The sequence below is a fragment of the Protopterus annectens genome, chromosome 6.part0 (genome assembly GCF_019279795.1).
Source record: "Protopterus annectens isolate FY-2018-M chromosome 6.part0, PAN1.0, whole genome shotgun sequence".
Taxonomy (NCBI): domain Eukaryota; kingdom Metazoa; phylum Chordata; order Ceratodontiformes; family Protopteridae; genus Protopterus; species Protopterus annectens.
The window spans coordinates 804,864,053-804,886,724 of NC_056737.1; the positions used below are offsets into that span (position 1 = coordinate 804,864,053).

The 22,672-nt window shown below is 40.9% G+C and overlaps 1 protein-coding gene across 1 annotated transcript in view; it reads right to left on the reverse strand.

Moving 5' to 3' along the window:
* SLC38A6 (solute carrier family 38 member 6) overlaps positions 1–22,672 on the reverse strand; it is a 1,040,054-nt gene that overhangs the window by 891,726 nt on the left and 125,656 nt on the right. The gene's annotated exons all lie outside the window — the stretch shown is intronic.

A 22,672-nucleotide genomic window follows, 5' to 3' on the forward strand; every position in this document is an offset into this window, starting at 1 on the left:
TGGCAGCCATGCTAAAGAGTGTAAGAGGAAAACTGAGACAGACAAGAAGAAGGTTATAAGCTACCTGGCTATAAAGCAGTCCTTACAAGTACAGGAAGAATAAAAAAGGAAATTGTGTGAGTGATTTCGGAAACGATTGCAACGGAAAATAAATTAGTAGGCAACAGTAGCGCAGAAGAAAAAAGGAAAGATATGGTAATCTTATAAAAACAGTAAAGGGCAACAGAGAAGCATGAGATGCAGTCATGAAAGAGGCAGAAGATGACTGCAAAGCAGACATAATGCAATTCACTACACACTCCTAACTGTGCTATTACTCTCACTTGGGTGATACAAATGCTATGCAAGGTACTCACACAGAGCCTGCATGTCTTTAAAACAATCTGGAAGCAAGATTTACATACAGGATTTGTTCCCATGTTAAGAGTCTCATCCCAGTTCAGTTCCCCCCATTATCCCCCAATATTTTAAGACCAGAGACCACTCACTTGCTGCACTCAGCAGTAGCTCTGTCTAGGTTTCCCCACCAGACCTTGCCCACTGCTTACAGCAAAGAAATGTTCACTTGTGCAAGGGTACTCGTCAAAAATGAAGATGCTTGAATAGAAGGATCATTGTTTCAATGTATCCATAAAAATCGTACTAACCACAGGTGGATATCAATATTCAGGCCAGATCTGAAAAGCAGTCAGATGTCCCTTGGGGTATTAACTCCAACACTGCAGCATCTAACTATCAGTCCACTAATAAAGGACAGCATAACCTGTACCATCTTGTTTTTTTTTTTTTGGTTTGTGTGTTGTCAACTGACTGGGAATTAAGTTACGAAAAAAATATTCTATCTAACCTAATGCCCAGTAATCTTTCAAAGTTAGTCAACAGGATAAAATCACACAGTAAAATTATGTACCCCACCACACTAAAATCCAACAGGCCCCAACATCAGTTAGACACAAAAATATAAACTAAGCCAAAGACATATGAATACACAGGCAGAAGGTAGGGTAGATGTTTATACATTATTATATACAGTAATGATCATTCTGTGCTAATGCTGATCCTTGTATCTCAATAACCACAGTTATGGTGATCACAGTACAAGTGCACTATGTCCATCAAAGACAAAAGGACCAGTGCTACAGATATTCATACGATGATTGAGAGATAAACAAGCATTGTGGCTTCCTGACCTTGAACAAAATATAGAAAGTTGAAGGCAACTAGGAGTTTATCTACTTCCTAAAAATCCGTCTCCTGAGAACTCTAGACCTTGACAACAGCAGCTAATTAAACTGCATGTACAGTAAGATCTAATTTGGAAGAAACGTCTGGGGAAGTTAAGAGACAGTCACAATCCAAACTAAACCATTGTAAAGGAATGCTTGTAGAAAATACCACAGTAGACTAGAACTTCAATTCAGTGTACTGCAAAACTCCACAACTACCAAAAAGGACATACAAAAGTTCAAAATGTAGGGCACAGCACAGTCAAACGCCTTGGCCTATGACTGTAAAATAGAAGTTATGTTCTTACCATAACGTTCCATGTTAGTTGTCTTCTTCTCGCCTTCTTCTTGCTGGATGGGTTCGGAGCCGACCTCGGCTCCGACTCGGCCACTCTAAAAGCTCGAGAGTTGGTTCCACCGGCTCGAGGCTCCCCTTATATCCCACAATGCTAGGCGAGAGTTACCTCAGATCTCGTTTGTAAGCTAACCCCAGCTTATAAAAGTAACAGAATAACTCTAAACAGAGTCCACCTCTAACAACAGGAAGAAAGAAGGGTGACCTACATCCTGAACCAGGAAATATGCACAACAGCATATGCCTAAGAAAGAGGTGGTAGAAAGAGGTCACAATCACAACTCCTCTAGGTCTGTCCAGGCCAGGGGGAAGGAGGGTGGGACGCAAGAAGAAGGCGAGAAGAAGACAACTAACATGGAACGTTATGGTAAGAACATAACTTCTATATGTTAAGTTGTCTATCTCGCCTTCATTCTTGCTGGATGGGACCGCGTCCCTAGCACCTTGTCCCGGGTGGCCTAACGGAACAGACTCCTGAGAACAGTGGAACCAAAGTTAGCTCTATGCCTAGAAGCTAAGTCCAACTTATAATGAGAAATGAACGTGTGAGGAGAAGCCCAAGTAGCCGCTGCACAAATGGTGTCAATAGGCAGTCTGTCTTGGAAGGCTAAAGAAGTAGCCAAAGCTCTGGTGGAATGGGCCTTAGGTTTATTAGGCAGTTTTTGGTGTCTAATTTCATATACAAGGGAAATCAAAGATGTTAGCCATCTGGATAATGATACCTTTGAAACTGAAAGTCCCTTTCTGCTTTCCGCATAGGAGACAAACAGTTGATCAGATTTTCTGAATTGTTTAGTTCTATCCAAGTAGTACCTCAATTGACGATGAACGTCCAGGCAGTGTAATTTTTGTTCAGACCTATTGGAATATTCTGGAAAAAAGACAGGGAGATCAATGCTTTGATTTAGATTTGACGTCGAGACCACCTTAGGCAAAAAGGACGGGTTAGTTCGTAAGGATACTCTGTCCTTATGAAACAAAAGATAAGGAGGTCGACAGCTGAGTGCTTGAAGCTCTGAAACTCTTCTAGCTGAAGTAATAGCTACCAGAAAAAGAGTCTTCCATGATAGCAATTTTAAAGAACAGGAGACTGCAGGTTCGAAAGGGGGAAGAATCAAAGAAGCAAGTACTAAATTTAGGTCCCAAGGAGAAGGAGGATTTCTTATAGGAGGTCTGAGAAGAAAAACTCCTTTCAAAAAGGCTTTGCAAAGCTTGTGGGACATTAAGGCAGATTCAGAAATACCCACATGAAAGTTAGAAATAGCTGCCAATTGAACTTTAAGAGTAGAGCGAGATGAACCTGCATGGAAGAGTTCAGCTAGAAATTCAAGGACTAATTGGATGGAAGCAGTGAAAGGATCTATGTCCTTTCCTTGAGCCCAATATGTGAAGCGTTTCCACTTACTCAAATAAATCTTCCGAGTGGAAGATTTATGGGAAGCTATCAAAATATCTCGAACGGAGTGAGATAATTGAGGAAGCCTGGCTAAGGTTGGAACTGGAGGAACCAAGCAGTGAGGTTCAGAGAGGGAAGGGAGCGATGAAACTGACCCGACTGATGGATCAAAAGATCTGGAACTAGGTCCAGATTCCACGGTCGCTCCAAAAGAAACTGATGTAGAAAGGGGAACCAAACCTGTCGAGGCCAGTAAGGAGCAATGAGGATCAATGAGGCCTTCTGAGCGATAGCTTTCTGTATCACTTGAGAGATTAGTGGGAAGGGAGGAAATGCATACAGAAGTCCCCGGGGCCAAACTTGGACTAGAGCGTCTCTGCTGGGTTGGCCTGGTAAAGGGAATAGAGTGAAATATTCTCTGCACTTGCTGTTTTGGGGAGTAGCAAAAAGATCGCAGCAAGGCTGACCCCACTTGAGGAAAATTTCTCTCACAACAGAGTCTTTCAGAGACCACTCGTGAGGCATGAGGATAGCTCTGCTCAACTTGTCCGCAATTTGATTGGACTTCCCGGGGATGTGCATTGCTATCAGAAACCGCTGAGAAGAAATCACCCATTGCCACAATCTGAGTGCTTCTCGACACAGGGGGTATGACCTGGTTCCGCCTTGTTTGTTGATGTACCACACTACAGACATATTGTCTGTCTGGATTGCAATCGTTCCCAAGGGAAGAGAGTCTTGAAGGGCTTGCAACGCTAAAAGCACTGCTCTCATCTCCAGAACATTTATGTGCAAGTGGCACTCGTTTGGTTGCCATGTGCCCTGGACCGTCCTGCCCTGATAATGCCCCCCCCACCCGATCAGGGAGGCATCCGTTGTCAGAATAGCAACCGGAGGGTGGAACAAAGGGTCTTCCCAACAAGAGCTGAGGGGAAGACATCCACCACATGAGATGATTTTGCACGCTTGCGTGATCATAATGGTGTGAGACATTGGAAGTTGCTGGTATGACCATTGAGTAAAGAGCATCCATTGAAGGATCCGCATGTGGAATCTGGCTAATGGAAGCAGAGGTATGGCCGCCATAATTCCCAACACTTTCAGAACTAACCTGGCTTTGATTCTGTTGTTGTTGAAAAGGAGTGAGACCAGTTTGTGAATGTCTGTTATTCTCTGATGTGTTAGTCTCGCAGACATGTTTACTGTGTCTAGATTTGCGCCTATGAAAGTAATAGCACGACAAGGCGACAAAACAGACTTTCCGCAATTTATTGAAATGCCTAACTTTTGACAAATGCGAAAAGTGTAATCCCTGGCCATCAGAAGGAGATGCTTGGTGGGAGCTGTGAGGAGCCAGTCGTCCAAATATGGAAACACCTGGAATCCTTGTCGTCTCAGGTGAGAAGCTACCACTGCCATGCATTTGGTAAACACCCGGGGGGCAGTGGTGAGACCAAAGGGCAGGGCCCTGAACTGAAAATGACTGGTTCCCAGCCTGAAGCGGAGGAATCTTCTGGAGCGTCTGTTCATTTTTATGTGATAGTACGCATCCTGAAGGTCTATTGAGCACATCCAGTTTCCTTTGCCCAAAAGGGGAAGGATGGATTGCAGCGTGACCATCCGAAATCTTGTCTTCTTGACTGATCTGTTCAAGATACTGAGATACTGAGATCCAAAATTGGTCTCCAGTCCCCTGTTTTCTTTGGAACTAAAAAGAACCTTGAGTAGATTCCGGATCCTTGCTGGTCTGCTGGAACTGGCTGAATTGCTCTTTTTGCAAGCAGTTTTGAAATCTCCAAAACCGCTAGATCCCTTTGAGCGGGTGGAACATCTGGAAGGGATTTTTTGATTGTCTTGAGTCAGGGATAGCCAGGCTTCTGGGTACAGTGACAATCTTCCCCCGACTGCCTCCGAAGGTGGGCAGTCGGGCAACACCTCAGGGATGCTGAAAGGGCTTGTCAGGGAAGGCTTCCCGATTGCCCTGGTTCTGCGGACCCCCCTGCCCCTAGGGCGACGTCTACCATTGTTATTCCCGCCTCTGCCTCTGGCGGGAAACGACTCTGTCGTCAGGCTTAAGTCCCTTGAGATTGTTTATGGAACCACATGTTTCCACCTTTCTGGCCTTTGGGGTAAGGCCTAGAAGGAGTAGAAAAATGGACTCCGACGGCAGAAAGGGTCTTGCCATCAGTTTCGCACCTAGTCAAGGTTTCTTTCACTTGAGGACCAAAGAGAGATGATCCATCAAACGGGAGTTGGTGAAAGACGCCTTGAAGGGGTCCGCAAAATTGCATAGCTGCATCCAGGCATGCCTACGTAAGGCCACACCTGTCCCTCGGCTCTACTCGCTCCATCAGCCGCGTAAGAAAGAAGGCATGGAGGAGTTGGTTATGGAGTTAAGGGTAGCCAGCTGCGTGTTCATCTTATCTTGAAAACCCGCAGCTGTAGGGTCCTTAACATTTCACTCGCTTCCTTGATCAAGTCCCTTTGAAGACGAGTAAAATGGCATAGGTAGTTCAGCTTAACGCATGGTAAATGTCGCTGACGAGAACATCCGCTTCCCGTACCTGTCCATGGACCTAGATTCCTTGTTAGGTGGATGGACAGGTACTGAAGGATCAGCTAGCTCCTTCTTAGTGGCAGCAGCTACCACCATAGCATCCACAGAAACTCCTTTTGTTAAGAACTGTTTGTCTGCTGGTGCCGTTATGAACTTAGAGGGCCTCCTGGGAGTGGGGTCCACTGAATCAGGAGCCGTCCATGCCTTCTTAGCAACCACCTGCATGAGGGGGTCAAAGACCGGGGACACCCAGGAGGTGGAAGGGCGAGAGCCAAACGCCTCAAGATACACAGATTCGTCCTCCGAAGGGTTGAGGGCTGGCCAATTTCCCCTCTGCTTCAGGATCTCTAGAATGTCTGCAAATGAGACATCTTCAGAAGGGGAACGGGGGGAACCCTCAGAATCATCCAAATCTGTGTCAGACGTGATGGACTCAGGTGAGTCAATGTGTTTCCTCTTACACTTCCTCTTCCGAGGGGGCTCTTCTGACAAATCAGGAGAGGCCTCGGAAGAGGATGAAATCCCACAGGGGTTCTTGAGGGGCTGGCTCTCTGCGGTCCGGGATGAGGGAGTGAGTCGACTTGACCTGAGGCACCGTAGAGGGAGGGGCGGACGGAGCCGACTGTGGAGTAGAGCCAGGCTCTAACACACTCCGCATGACCTCGAATGCACCCCTGTCAGGCAAAGCCAGAGGTCCCCGCTCCGAGAAGCTAAGAACCTCCCTCGGCACCGACAGTGATGGCTCCGAGGCCGATGTCGGAGCCGAACTCACCAGCGCCGAAGCACCAAGAGGGAGAGGGGGGTCGGACAAGGGTCCGATGCCACTCACCCCCTCGGAGCCGACGAGGGAAGTCCGGCGCCAAAATTCTTCCAAGGAAGAAATCGGAGCCGACGACGGAGCCGAAGACAATTGTATCGGCTCCGACGCTATGACAGTCTCGGTTCCGACGCGACCCGGCTCTGAGCTCAAGAGAGTCGAAGGAGGAATATATTGATGGACCGGGGCAGGCATCGACTGATGAGTCGGGCTCTGAAGCATCTGGGCCAGTGCCTCGGACTTAAGAAGTCGACTCACTACCCTCTGAAGGTCATGATCAGACAGCCTCGATGACCTAGAGGAGTGAGATCTTTGGCTCCGTTCAGACAGCAGGGGAATACTGGAGCCGAATGAACGGAGCCAAGAGATGGTGACCTGGACCTCTTCCTAGTTGTCGGCTCCGAAGGTCTGGTCGGAGCCGACACGGGAACTTCTAATACCTCGGCTCCAGCCGGAGCCGAGGGAACCACAGAAACTGTGGACTGAGACTCATCGGCTCCAGCCGGAGCCGATGTAGACAGAGGTTTAGAAACCTTAGGTCTCGGCTCAGTTGTCGGAGCCGAAGACCTAGATGCCTTAGAGGGCTTCCCTGTAGATACAGAAAGGGAATCCTCTGGCTTGAGTAAGCCCCTTAAAATCAATTTATTTTTTCTTTCCTGCAGGACCCTGGGGCTGAAGCCATGGCACACAGCACAGGAGTCCTGCAGGTGCAAAGGTCCCAGACAGTAGACACAAGAAGTGTGAGCGTCTGTCAGAGACATTTTCTGACAGCACGCATCACACTTCTTGAATCCGGAGACCTTTGCTTCTTTAGACATAACTACAGGTGTAATCACACACACAGTCACAAACACACTAATTACACCCTGTCTATTTTAAAATATAATAAACCACTAACTAGGTTTTTAAAAGAAAAATAACACACTCTCCACTAGGGAAAGAAAAAAGGCCTGTAGGCCCAAGGGAAGAACTTAAAGTTCTTGAGGGAAAAAAACAGGAATTTTTAAGAAAAGGGATAAGAATTTCTCTAAACTAAGGGAAATACGTAAAAATATTAAAATTAAAGGGGTTTAAATAGACTAAGTACACAAGAAAAGTCACTTACCAAGAACCGGTAGAAAACCAACACCTCGATAGCTGTAGCGGCAAACGAGATCTGAGGTAACTCTCGCCTAGCATTGTGGGATATAAGGGGAGCCTCGAGCCGGTGGAACCAACTCTCGAGCTTTTAGATTGGCCGAGTCAGAGCCGGGGTCGGCTCCGAACCCATCCAGCAAGAATGAAGGCGAGATAGACAACTTAACATTGAAACTTAGGCCTAGATAATTACTTGCTTGTTTCTTTACCCAGATGTTACAATAAGTTGATTAAGCCACCAGTGCTAGATGTTACAGTGCATTAGGCTAAGCTATCCAAGTGACAGTGCATAGTCTCAGAAAACAGTTTGGTATATTACAGGCATCTACTGCAAACTATACAGAGGCAATGTAGATTTGTCCAGAAAAAAACAGATGCAACCTATCACTAAATCCCAACAAAATAATAACTTAAGAAATTTGGAATAGAAGGGAGTGTCTTTTCCAAAGTATCTAACCCTTGCACAAATAGGGAAAGATAATCAGAAAATGTTAAAACTTATACTGCCCAGAGGCACTGCAAGAACAGGCTGAATTGGCCTAACAGTGAAAAGAATAAAAATGTGTACTTTCACAAACGCCCTATGTAGAGTTGAGTCTGTGGTACAAAGGGATGAAGCCCCAACTACAATCCAGATGACCCAAGATTAATTAGCAATTGGTGTGCTGAAAGAACCACAGAGGGAGGTTGGAGGTGAATGGCTGATGATGGTTCTCTCACCCTAGGGTGGGGGCACAGATGTAGACAACCTGAGCTGCTACATCACTGGCTCCTTTTAGAGGCAGGAAAAGCACCAGGAAGGAACTGAGCCAACACATATGCACACATGACTTTTCAACCTTTTGTCTGTGTTTATCTCAAAGACAAATGGTATAGGGTTTGATTCTCACCAAGGGAAAAACTGGATAGGCTAAAAATGGTCCAGAAGCGCAGCTAGCCTAGTACTTACCTATGGATAATATGAATTATTTTGGACTTCTGTGGTGTTTGTGGCCAATACTATGCTCTCTACATTGTGTAACTAGATAGGTAGAAGGTTCAGTTCTCACCATGGGAAACATGCGTGTGTTGGGGCCGGGTGCAGTGATAGCTAAGTAATATTTTAATGTCAATGTCCTATGTCCACATCCATTGAGAATAATAAATTTGTAAGGGTTTGTCACAATGGTAAAGATCTTTGTCTCAAAGATACAAGGTACAGGGTTTGAGTCTGACCTCTTGTCATTGGCAGGGCTTGTAACAATCTGCAGTCTGATAGTCTAGTATTTATCTATGAACCTATTACCTAAAAAAATGCTTTACATGTTCAACTTAAAATATTTTCAGTATGCAGGAGTATGTCACATATACAACTTCACTGGAGGCAAAAATCTCATGTACAAACAAGGTCGTTAAGAACACAAATACTACATCCACTACATAGTGTCCACCACACACACAGACCAACCTACTCTGGCACACTAAAAAGCAATGTTGCCAAACCTCAAAAATCTCCTAAGCCTAAAAACAGTAGCTCCTATCCTCAGCAATCTCTAAAGCACTCACCAAAAGAAACACTAAACACCAGACATACTCCTACATGCAGTAGAGCCAAAGAGCAAAACCCATAAGGCAAGCCAACACATTACTCAGGACTACTGTCATAGGGGACTCCATTATATGACACATAGATGCTTCATTCACCAGACTGAACAAGGAGACAATACCAGTTAGTTACTTATCTGGAGCCAGGATCTGCCAAGTTAAGCACGCACTCAGGTCATTACACCACAGATACCAGTATGGTTCCCTCATAGTCCAAGTGAAGAGAGACATTGTTGCTCTCTGAATATGTATCTCGGGCATGTATGTGTCTTGCATCAAGAAGCATTCTACCTTCACCAAGGATGATGCCACATTTTGAAAAAAAGATGATTGATTTCAGTAATTAGCTTAGTTTCTGGTATCTTTCCAGAAGGATTCAATATTTGTCAGCAAGGGAGGACAGGATTAGCAGACCATGTTGCATTGCAAAGGATGGACTGCACCTGTCTCTCCTATGTTTGCAAATATTGGCTAAAGCTTTATCCACCCCCTTAGAGTATTTTTTAGGTAATGTCAAATTAACAAACCTACCGACAAAGCAAATAAAACCTAAAGAAATCTAAAGGTGTTACTACTTAATGTTAGGAGCCTAAACACTTTCCAAGATGACCGCACATTGAATAACAGCTTAATTTCAGCTCCCCCAGTGGAAAAACAGAAACTCAGAAGAAAGCCAGTAAACTCATACTTTTGGGTAAACTTCAGTAAATGGCTTGTAAGGGCACTACCTGAATGTCAGCTAAAAAACAAATTCAGAGAACGAAAGAAAATCAATCATCAAAGGTGAGGAAAAAACACTGACTGGGAAGAATTATGCAGCTGTTCAGCAAAAATCAGTGCAAGCTCCAGGTTTGGTGTAAGACATGACTTCCAGTAACTTAGAGGAAAAAGTAAGTCAAATGTACTAAGAGCTGATTAAAATAAATGAAACACTGATGGAATGTATCAACTCAATTAATTAAAGGCAGGAAAAACAGGAAGAAGCTTTAAACAGATATTCAGTTGAGGTGATAAAACTGGAAAAATCAGAGGTTAAAAAGAAGAAAAGGCTGACTGAATATGAGACTAATCAAGAAGAGATGTTTTAAAAAAATAATAAAATTAGAGGGCACAGCGCGTACGGAAAACATTAAATTTTCTGCTGTACCAGAGAGGCTGAAGGAACAGACTACTTATTTTATGAAAGCACAAATAAGCAACTGGAATGGTATTCCACAGCAGGAGTTATTAATGGAAAGGGCACATCATGTGTATGCTTCAAATCTGGCCATAAGAAAGCAACCTAGACCTTTAATAGTAAAGATGCAATCCTACCAGCAGAAGGAGTTGATTCTGACAAAACTGTAGCAGAAAGACAAAGTACTAAAAGCTGGAGAGAGTAGTGTGTTTATGGAAAATGATTACTCACTGTACACCAGGCAGAAGAGAAGTAAATTTAGTCTAATAATCAAGGAATGTCAAGAAGTAGGCATGCGATACAAACTGCTGGATCCAGCTATCTTCAAAATATTCTTTCCTGGAGAGACAAAATCATTTTTGATAAAGAACATGTTAAGGAGGAAATACAAATGTTTGTCCAACAAAAAATGAGCTGTGAAACATTAAGAGATTCTGCTTCTTGTTTTTCTGGTAATAAAGACCACAGAGATGCCAGTGTACTCCTTTCCAATGTTTCAACAGAAAATGTTTGAGAGGGACAAAAAAGCAGAAGAGTTGACTAGAAGAACCAAGAGTACATTGGAAATGAAGCAGAGACTGGATTTGAAAGATGAAGATAAACAGGAATAAAACAAGCACCACAGAAATTGACAAATGTGGGATTACAAAGCATTAATTATATTTGTTAAAAACGACAGAACAAGAAAACCTGGAAATAGTGGACCTTTTTGACTTTGTTAAACCTGTAGGGGACTCTAAAGCATATGCCCTACTTCAAGTCTTTAACGTTTGGATGAACATTTAGGAGAGGGAAATGGAGAGAGAGTAAAACAAAATTCTGTTCTTAACAGCAGTATCTGCATGCTATTAAGTAATGTTTTCTCATTTATTTTCAAGTGTAATGGGAATAGTAAAGTAAACAGGGGATCCTATTTTCCTTCTTCTCATTTTCTCCTTGTTCTTTTTAAGAAATGTAGGTACTGCAGTGTAAAAAAAAGATTGGTCAAAAAAGCATGATACAAGAAAATAGATGTGCTTTATCTTATTCTTGCATCAGGGAATGACTTGATTAAGGCCTTGTTCTTGATCTAATAAGTTTTATGAGAAAACAAATACAAAAAGAAAATTGTACATAACAAAGCTTTTCTCTAGCAAATAAATAAACACTTGTAAAAGCAATTCTGTACCTGGTTCTCTCGTCTCAGCGGAGACAATCTGATAAACAGCAATAATAACAGAATATTTATTTCTTTCAATGGCTAAGAGATAATGTTTTCTGAAAGCATTCAAGGGTTTTTCCAATCTGGGAGCACAATAAAGATAAGACAGACGGCACTTAGTAGAAGCACAGGCTGTACCATGTGTCTCAGCATGGATAACCTTCTTTTTAGGTTAATCAAAGTCTATGAGTGTAGCTGTCTTTGGGACAATCGTTCCTATTAGGAGTGTAAAACTTCAATATTTGAAGATGTACATAATTGTGTGTGTCAGTATTAATATCAGAGGTTTCAGGGGTGAATTGGGGATGTATCTGTTTTTTGTTTGAGGGCTTTCAATAAAACAAAACATTTTGTAAGATATGACAGGTTTAAATGAATATGACAAGAAACGACTATATAAAAGATCAATGTTACCGTATGCATATAACACAAAAGCTGGCACTAGATACTCAACAAAAAAGCTATTACACATAAGAGGTGGGAATATTAACTTTTAACATAATGATGCTTTCCATGTGATCTTTAAAGCTAAATGGTCTCACAGATATATACAAAAAAAGAGTAAGGAACTATACTAAAACATGTAGAGTGCAAATAGCTATGCTACAGGAAACATATCTGGAAAGAAATGAACATGTGAATTTGACAAAGAAAGGTTTTCAGTATGTTATTCAGTGTAATACAAGGGACAAAGGAAAAGAGGAGTACTTGCATTAATTGCAAGAGGAGCTCCAATATGAAAATATTTGCCACGAAAGATGTGAATTCAATAGTAGAAGTTCAGAGTGAATTTACATATTATTCCCCAAGATGCAAAAACTGGGCTAGGCTAGACAGAACTTGCATTTTACAGGATTGTACATTTAATTGAATGTTTTGACATGCATCCAATAACTATTTCAGATCACATGCCGATAATAACTAAAACAAAAACACAGGGTAATTAAATAAAAATTAAACACTGGTGCTTTCCCACCTATTTGTTGAGAGGAGAGGAATTTAAATAATGTGCAGTTGAAATTATTCTGGAGTTATTAGAGAAGATAGACATTTCTTCTGAAAATATATAGAGGAAGTGGCAAAAAATTAAACTGGAGTTTAAAAATAGGACGGAAAGAAAAAAAGAGAGAGATGGTTAAGAAGTAATAACAATTATTTAGAGGGGCTATCAAACTTTAAAGTACTACAGAAGAGGGGGAATCTCAGAAAAGAAGAAGGGGAGCAACTGCAGAATGCTAAACAGAAAATAAGGGTTTGCCTTGATAATATGCATGAGTTTAGAAAGATTGCTGTTAAGCAACTGTTTTTTTTTTATAATAACACTAGAGCATAAAAACTTTTAGCACAACGACTCAGGCAACAGAAAGTATAAATGGTTGTCTCCAAGCTTAGGAAGCCTATAACAAGGAATATAACAAGAGATCCTGTAGCGGTACTAGAAATATTTCAGAAGTTTTATGAAAGTCTGTATAAAGAAAAGAAATACAGAAATCAAGTAAAGGTCTAAATGGAAATGTTTACGGAAGATTTAAATAAGCCAAGGTTAGAGGAAGATGAGGCTCAATTACTAACAGGATAAGAGGACAGGAGAAAATGGCGATGTATAACCAATCCACAGGAAAGTTCCCAAGAATAAATGGCATTCCTGTGGAAGTTTGAAAGCTAGGAGGGGAACCACTGATCAAAGATCTGGAAGGTTTTAACAGTATTTTAAGGGGAAGAGAAGCACCAACATCCTGGAAGAAAGAAGTCATGGCTGTAATACCTAAAGAGGGTAAATACCTATCAGATCAAGCTTCATACAAACCCATTTCAATCCTAAACCACAATTATAAAGTGTTTATGTCTATAATGGCTAAAGAATTGATAGATATGGATCAATGTGGTTTTATGGAGGGGAGACAAACATCTGACAACATTAACAGAACACTAATGATCCAGAGGGAAGCAGAATGTAATAACATACCACTGCTGTTGGTGGTTCTTGATGTAGAGAAATCATCTGACAAAGTAAACTGCGGGTTTGTGAGCACAGCAATGGAAGCATTTGCATTCCCTAATAAAATTATAAGGTCGTTTAGGAGGATATACGAGGGATTTAGAGGCAACAATTAAAGTGGGTGGGTTCCTCTTTTGATCATTTCTGTTTAAGAAGAGGAACCACGCAGGGGTGTCCTCCTTCCCCTTTGTTATTTGCATTATATTTAGAACCGCTGGCAAAAAAATAAGGGACTCAAATTCAAGGATATAATTAGTATGGCAGTCAAGAAAAGCTGGCTCTATTTGCAGATGATATTATTCTATACCTGATAAAACCAGAAACCCGCAGTAGTGGTGCTGCGGTAGCATTTTCGCCTCACAGCAAGACGTTGTTGCGTTCGATTCTCAGCTAGAGCGTCTTCTGTGTGGAGGCATGCGTGAATGGGCGTGCCTTCGTTGAAGGTTGTGCATCAGGGCTGGTAACTCGGCATGTAAAAATCCACTACCAAACATTAGCGGACCGGAGTTCTGCTGTGGCGACCCCTAACCGGGATAAGCCGGAAGACGACAACAACAACACAACCTGATAAAACCAGAAAAGGAAATTTCAGTGTTGTTGCACATTTTGAAGCAGTTTTCACATCTTTTCAGTACAAATTAATGAAGCTAAAACAAAGACAATAGCTGTAAATTATATACCCACACACAAATTGGTTGGACAATATCCATATTTATGGGGACATGATAAAATAAAGTACTTAGGCATAGATTAAAAAGAATTCCGGCATGACAGCTAAGGCTATGTGGAAAGAGACTAAAAAGATAATACAAAAAATGAGAACTTGGAAGCTTTGTTATATGGATATGGATAGCAAGATGCAAACAGTTAAAATGTTTTTAGCCCCCCTTTAGCTTTATACACAAGTCAGGCATAATTTTACCAACCAGAGTAGAAGTTGTAGATAGCAATTAATAAAGAGCAGAAAGATTTTATCTGGGAGGGGAAGACAGCAAGAGTCAAGTAGGATAAGCTGATTTTTTCACTAGAACAAAACAGTTTGGGATTACCCAATTTGAAGAGGTATTTCAGAGCTACACAGTCAAGTCCCCTATACACAGCACAAGCAGAAACCTATAATTCAAAATGGAAAGGGATGATGATAAAATGGGGGAAGCTCTAGAAACAAGGAGAAACTGGGATTTTGGATGCAGATCCTTAAGGAGAATAATAACCATACAAAATGTTATATTCATAATATTTGCATTCATAAAGTAGCAGAAAATTGTCTATGAACTAAGCCAACATGGAAATGGAGAAAGGAGATTCTGTGGATAGGGGTGACTGCAATTAGGGATACAGACAATAGGCAAGAGGGGGCTGGAATTTATTGGAGAAAAATGGCAAAAGAACCAAGGTATTGGGAGCAAATAATTAGAGACTGAAAGGTAACAGAATGGGAAGAGGCCAAGAAGTTAGACAGCAGGCTAGAGATAGCCTTCCCTATCAAGGACTAATATCAGAGTATAGGCAAAGATAAAGAAATAGTTGGATCCTATGAGAAAGACTAGCACTGGTAAAGGTTTTAGTAGAATCTAGAACAGAAGGTGCTGTTAAAAAAGGAATAATTAGTAGAGCATATAACATATTGCAAGATAGCTAAAAGAATCAATCAAAGGAGGCTAGAAAGGATTGGGAAGAAAGACTGGATAAGCAATTCCACAAAGAAACAATGGGGATATATGTATGCCTCCCAAATATCCAACAAAGTCTAGAGGATTTAGGATCTTTGCTTGGAAATGTTTACATGGGGTAGTCGACTCCAAAGAATTTTTCCTCCGGTAGACAGCAAATGTTGGAGGTGCGATGAGGAAGAAAGAGGTAACTGGTAACATATTTTCCAGAAGTGTAATGAGTTGGCACATTTTAAAGATTCCCTGCAGATTACTCTGTCAGAGATACTGGGTAAGCAAATTGGTGTAAGTAATGAAATGATTTTTTGAGCTATGATATAGAATCAGAATTGCTTAAACATGGTAAGGCCTTGCTTAGTCTAATTATGGTGGCTCCCAAAACTCAATTACTAGAAAATGGAAATCAAAGTTTAAACCAACTATACTAGTAACAGAGATAAAACACCTGGAAATGGGATCTTTAGTAAAAGGTAGGAGCAAATTACATAGAAAAAATGGAAATTGTGGGAACACTGCATGCAGAGAAGGAATGAGGTTTACAAGAAGGCAGGATTTGAATGAGCTATGTAATGTTTGACTGACAATGGCCAGATAGATTATAACTGATATATAATGTTTGCAACTAAAATTATGTTAATATGGTTTGTTTTCATTTAAGTAAATGTATGACTGCCTACATCATAAGTGGTAATTTATTAAAGATGCTACTTGTTAAAAAAAAGCTAGGAGTCTAAACAAGGAACTCCACACCTTACAATCTCTTTTACTGAGACATGGTTTAAATCTGCAGATAGTACTCCAGCAGTTCAAGACTTCTGTGCCTTTTACACATTTAGAATATCAGCTGCACAGACAAGGACAAAAGGTGGAGGAGTCTCAATCTACATTACCAAAAGGCACAACTTTACATTGGTTAAACAGGACAATGCCCTGACCAACGTCCCATACCATATTCTAGCAAGCTATAGGTCACCCTCTATGTCCCTAGAATCCCATAGCTTATACTTAGACCTACTGGAGACACTCACCATTAAAACAAATACCCTATTCATGGAAGACTTTAACTACTCCTCTGCAGACTAATAAAAAAACATACACTGCCTATACTTGCAGGCAAAACAATTCCTGGACTTCATAAACACACATACACTTGACCAGATAAAGTCCGCATCCACCAGAGGCTCAAACATAGTGGACCTGGTACTCACCAATATGGGAGAGTGCTGCACCCCACCACAACCACGTCATATCTTCACTGGTGAGGCCAGACCACAAAGCTGTCTCCTTCAAAATAAAAATTAACTTTGTAATCCCAGCTATTCCAAAGCAAATTACGCCCTATTAAGCGAAAGTTTACCTATGCAAAATTGTTCAAAGAGACCTTGTACAACCATGTAAATGGTTGTATATAGGCTCCTGTACCTACTAGAAGTTAGGCCGAAACAAACTCTAAAAAACAAGCCACATTGATGGAATCCTAACTTTAAAAGGGTACATATTAAAAGGAAAAAAGTAATGGCTAATATCAGGAAGAGCAATTCCCGTAATGATAGGATCTCTCTAATTAAACTAAACAGGTAATTAAGAAAGCCCAACAAGGCCAATTATGAGTTTAAGATAGCCTCACAAGCTAAAAACATTCTACAGCTATATCTGAAACTTCAAAGGCAGCACACATCAATATACCAAACTGGTGGCCAATAGTGCCATGTTCACTGAGCAAAGCAACATAGCGAATTTGCTGGATGACAAATTCAGCTCAAACTTCCCCTCCCCTCTCCCCCACTTCCCTACATGAAATACCTACTAGTGTAACCCCCCCCCCCAACTATTAACAGGAAACAGGTCTTGGCGGCACTTGTTAAGGCCAAAAACACAGCCTCAGTGGACCCTGAAAATATCCCAGGATGCCCCCTAAATAGCTGGAAACATCCAGCTGGATAGCTGGACCTATCAGGACCACTCGAGTCCCTTTTCAACTACAGCCTCAACACAGGGTTTGTAACATGAAAATGGAAGTCTGCAATGGTTATCCCACTTCACAAGCGCGGATAATCAATCGACCATGGGAAACTACAGACCTGCTAGTTTGACTAGTCTAATATACAAAGCCACAGAACAAATTATCATGAAAATGATCAAAGACATAGGCAACCTTCACACACTGGACCAAACTCAGTTTGAGTTTGTCAAGGGAAGATCATGCCTATGAAATCCAGTGAACTTCTTTGAGAAGGTCACCATAGCAATGGATGAGAGGAAAACAATGCATACCACTTACATGGACCTGGCTAATGCATTCAATACAATACCCCACTCAGGTATGGCTGACAAACTCATCAAACTGGGAATAGATCCCCCTATATAACTCACTGAATTGCCAGCTGGCTTACAGACAGGACAAACTACATTAGGATTGGTGATACCACCTTCACTAAGAGAATTGTCACCAGCAGGGTACCTTAGGGTTCCATGCTGGGACCACTCCTATTTGGCATCGATTTCTCAGAGGTAAAGGCTACTGTCAAGGGCCTTTGGCTAACTAAGTTTGCAGACGACAGCAAATTGAGAGCTAGCTCTAATTTCTCCCCCCATGACACAAGCATCTTACAACAGGGGCTAATGACTGGCACCAAAGTCACGGACTAAAACTCAAAGGCAAGAAATAACATTATAGTGCCTTTTGGGAAAACTGCCACCCAGGCTAATTACTCCATTGATAAGACACCCCTTAGTGTTAACACAGTAGTCAGGGGATCTGGGAACATATGCAGACAGTAATCTTGCCTTTCACGAACATGTGGCCAAGGTAGTGAAAAACTCATTCTGTCTCACCCAACTTAAAAGTAAGGGCATGGCATCCAGAGCAAGAAAGTCATAGTGCCACTTCATTTAGCCCTTTTCAGACACATCATTGAGTATAATTCACCTTTTAACATGTACCGCCCAGACATATGCAACAGCTGGAATTCCCATAAATGTTCCTTACCAGGAGAATCCATGCTATAAACACATTGTCCTATATGGATCACCTTAAAGGCCTAGTTCAGTACTCTTGTCACCTACAAGTTACGGAGAGGCTATCTATGTCTGGCATACAAGGCATCCTTGAATCCAGCTTTGATAGACCTTTTGCACATCTGTAAAGTGAAAAGCATCAGAACCACTAGATGCAAAGTTTGCTTGTGACGTAAATAAGACATGTTGGCAAGAGAGATATAGGTTTCGGATGATCCCCATGCTCTGGAGCAGGCTCCCCATCTATGTGAAGCAGAGTTCATCCCTAACCATATTTAACGTAACCTTGACCAATGGATGGGAAATCAGAAATTCACCATGGGTCTGGTCCCCTTGTCTCTGATAGACAGTAATGCCCAAATTAACATACACCCCCATAACATCTGAAAACTTCCGAACTAACATACTCCCTCCTAATAAATGACTATGATACATAGGGACATATTTGGATTGGCGTACACATCCATTACACACACACACACACACACACACACACACACACACACACACACACACACACACACACACACACACACACAGACAGACACACACACACACACACACACACACGCACACACACACACACACATCTATGTTAAATGTTACAAGTATCAAAATTTCAAACGCCTGATAGCATTAAAAGTATTCAAATCACAAAGATTTCAAAACACAAAAAATAGAATCACGCAGATTAAAAATAAATAAAATCTTTTTTTTTTTTTTGCAGTGGAACAAGCTCCTCTGTAACCTCCACATACCCTGCTAATTATCCATACTAAGATCACAATAAAATGGGAAACGTGCATATTCCCAATCCCCAATGAACCACTATTATAAGCACCAAAACAGAGGCAAATTTCAAAGTTCTAATTTTCGAACATTGCGGTAACTCATTTAAGAGATCAAATATTTCAGAGTTCGAGCACTTGAATGTAACCCATATAGGTTTACAGTTATGGCTCACTTGATCTGAAAATAAAAACAGAACGTCTGGATATACCTTACATTGGTGGTACAGGTGCTCCAGTTTACTGATGGGGAACTAAAGTCTCCCAATTTAATGGAGTTCAAGTACATTTACTAATCTTATGTGATTATCACAAGACATGGAACGTCCTGTAACAAACCATAAAGCTGATGTTTTTTTCCTGTTTATGATGATCTGTACTACACAGATACATGCCACATCTCCGCCCTGAACAAAAGGCATGAGCACAAGCTTTTTGCAAAGAAGATCTAATCAAACTATCCATCTTGTCTCATTCCAGTGGCAATGTAGTTTATTGTTGGCCATACTAGTACAGTCATGGCTGTAACACTTTCTAGTAAACTTTTGTGGGTACACATGTAAGGGCTTGTTAACTGGACTTCGACTGTGCGTTAAGTGCATCATGAATTTTTAGATGCCAAGTCACAATTTTCTGTACTTTTTCTTTATTTTAAAACCCTTCAACTCATACAGGACTTCTGATATGTTTTTTGGGAAACAAGGTAAAAGGAATTGAAAGACTGCCCAAATAAAAAGGAAATAGATACATTTTGGAGAAGTATCTATGAAGATCCTGTGGAACATAACAAAGATGCTAAATGGATAGAAGTTAAAGAAAGAATAAGAAGTTTAAAGGTGCAGGATATGAAATGGGATGAATTAACAGCCAGAGAGATTGAAATAAAGTTAAGAAAAGCCTCTAATTGGAAAACACCAGGTCCAGATGCAGTACCTAACTCTTGGTTAAAAGTATTAACATCTTTGCACGAGGATTTAGCCAGGAGTAAGAACTATTTATACGTGCACCCCAAACAGACACCAACCTGGCTAACAACAGGCAAAACAATGCTCCTACTTAGGAGGGAACCTGCAAGCTACCCTAAAAATTATAGACCAATAGCTTGCCTTCTGACGATGTATAAACTCTACATGGGAATTGATACTGACAGAGATTATAGTCATTTAGAAGAAAACTCAATTATGACAATAGAACAAAAGGGCAATAAAAGAAAGTCATATGGAATAAAGGGACATTTGTTGTTAAATACAGTCATACTGGAGAACTGTAAAAAGGGGAAGAATATAAGTATGGCATGAACTGACTACAAAAAAGCATTTGATAGTATCCCACATTCATGGATAAAAGAGTGCTTAAAAATGTATAAGATGCACCCTACACTGATCGACTACATTACAGTGCCATGAAACAGTGGCCAACCACTTTGCAATTAAGCCATGATAAAGGACAGATTATTATCCCAAGGATAAAATTTCAAAGGGGGATATTCCAGGGTGACTGTCACCATTGCTATTCTGCCTTGCCCTTAACCCATTAAGCTGTTTACTTAACAGCTTAGGCCATGGTTACAATTTGGCTCCAAAGACTTATCTTCTCTTTGTCGATGGTTTAAAACTGTATAGTTCATCAGATGGGGATCTGAAAGCACAGCTGCAGGCTGTCAAAACTTTTTCAAATGATATAAGAATGTAATTTGGTCTTGATAAAGTGTGCGAAAGCAACCTTTAAAGCAGGAAACTGCAACACCAGGAAAACATCAGTTTAGGACAAGAATGTGACATAAAAGCACTTAATAAGCAAGAGATAGTGTATACATATTGGGGAACTGATGAAGGATCAACAAAAAAACATGAACAAATGTGAATAAATGTGAATAAAACTTAGTAAGGAATACTTTAGAACACTTAAATTAATTCTGAAAACAGCATTGATATCTAGGAACAAAATCCAGGCTATACACCAATTTGCTCTTCCTGTCCTAACTTACAGTTTTGGAGTGATTGACTGGCCCCAAAATGTATTGGATAGATTAGATAGGAAAACAAGAAGGAAATTTCATGCTCACCAAATGATTTATAAAAATCAGTGTACACCAAGATTGTATATTTCCCGTTCCAAAGGAGGGATGGGCCTCCTTGAAAATGGTTACATGTATAGATATGCAATCGTGGGACTCCACACATATCTGCTGACCTCACAAGACCCAAATGTAGTGAAAGTTTTGAAACATGAGGAGAATAAATCTAAGATGACTTCTCTGCTTAATTTAGTAGAAGCATATTGGCGTCAAGCAGGAATGGAAATCGGACCAAAAGTAGATAAAAATCAGGCGGCAACAGAATGTGAAAAAAAAAAAAACAAAAGAAAAAATATAAGATGAAGGACCAGATGAGAAGGCAAGAAATGTGGAAAAAGCATAAATATAGTTGCAAGTATAGAAAACGTCTGGAAGAACTTCAAGTTGATCAACAGCAAACGGAAGAATGATTAAGGAGAGGCAAATTCAAACCAAGAGATGAAAGGTTAATATTGGCAGCCCAAGATAGTGACCTACATACACACTGGTTTACAAAGTCCACTGAACATGTGGGAGAAACAGACAAATGTAGGTTTTGTAAAACTGAATTGTAAACAGTCGTACACCTTGTTGCTGGTTGTGAAATACTAATGGCAGAAGGACTGTATACTGAGAGGCATAATAATGTGGCAAGACTGTTGCACTGGGGATTGTGCAAACATTATGGTAGTGAAGTGGCTGAAAAACACTGGAAACATGTGCCACAAAGCATCATAGAAAATAATGAAGTTAACATAACATGGGATCACCCATTACCAACAGTTCAAAAGATAGATGCTAGGAAACCGGATATAGTGGTCCATGAAAAGAAGACAAAAGTAGCATTGATCATTGAAATCGCCACACCCAGTGACTACAGCATCTTACGTTGAGAGAGACACAAAATCATAAAATGACAGGATCTGCAGACAGAAACAAGAGCAATGTGGAAGAAAGATACCCAGACAGTTCCAACAGTAGTAGGAGCAATGGGTCTTATAAAAAAGAATCTACAAATCGTACTTAGATATGTTACCAATCCATATAACACCGTACGAATTGCAGAAGGAGTCATTACTGGACATACTGCGGGTGCTGCGAAGAGCACTTTTGGCTGACATCAAAGACTGAAACAATACTAATTTCATGAACTTTAATCATACTTTGACTTAGGAATGGCATCCATTCCCATCACAGTATTAGAAACCCAAAATACTTGGAGAAATTAAAAATGCAAAGACTTCAGCCTGGAGAAAAACAAATACCAGTTTTAGTTGTAGAAATAAAGTTTTTTTATGACTCCGATGTATACTAAATTTGTCATGCTGAGAAGAAAGATTACACATTTTCTGTCAAATGTCTCTAGTAAACATTGTTAAGTTATCAGTTTCTGTGGTCCACCTTGCTCTAAGTTCTTACCTTACCTAGGGCGGTATTACAGTTTCTCTATACCTTGTTAAGATTAAACTAGCTTATATCATTTGACTGAGGAAAACCAAGAAGCTGAACTTCCAGATCATTGTTTTCCATAGGAAACCACGGTTGATATGGTTTCCAAGTACTCATCAGCAGCGATCCCTTTCTTTTGAGAGATTTCTCCCTTCTAAATGTCTGTTCAACCACGGGATTGGGATATAACTTAGAAAAGTTTGGGAAGTCCTTTTACCTTACATGGGGGTGCAGGTGAG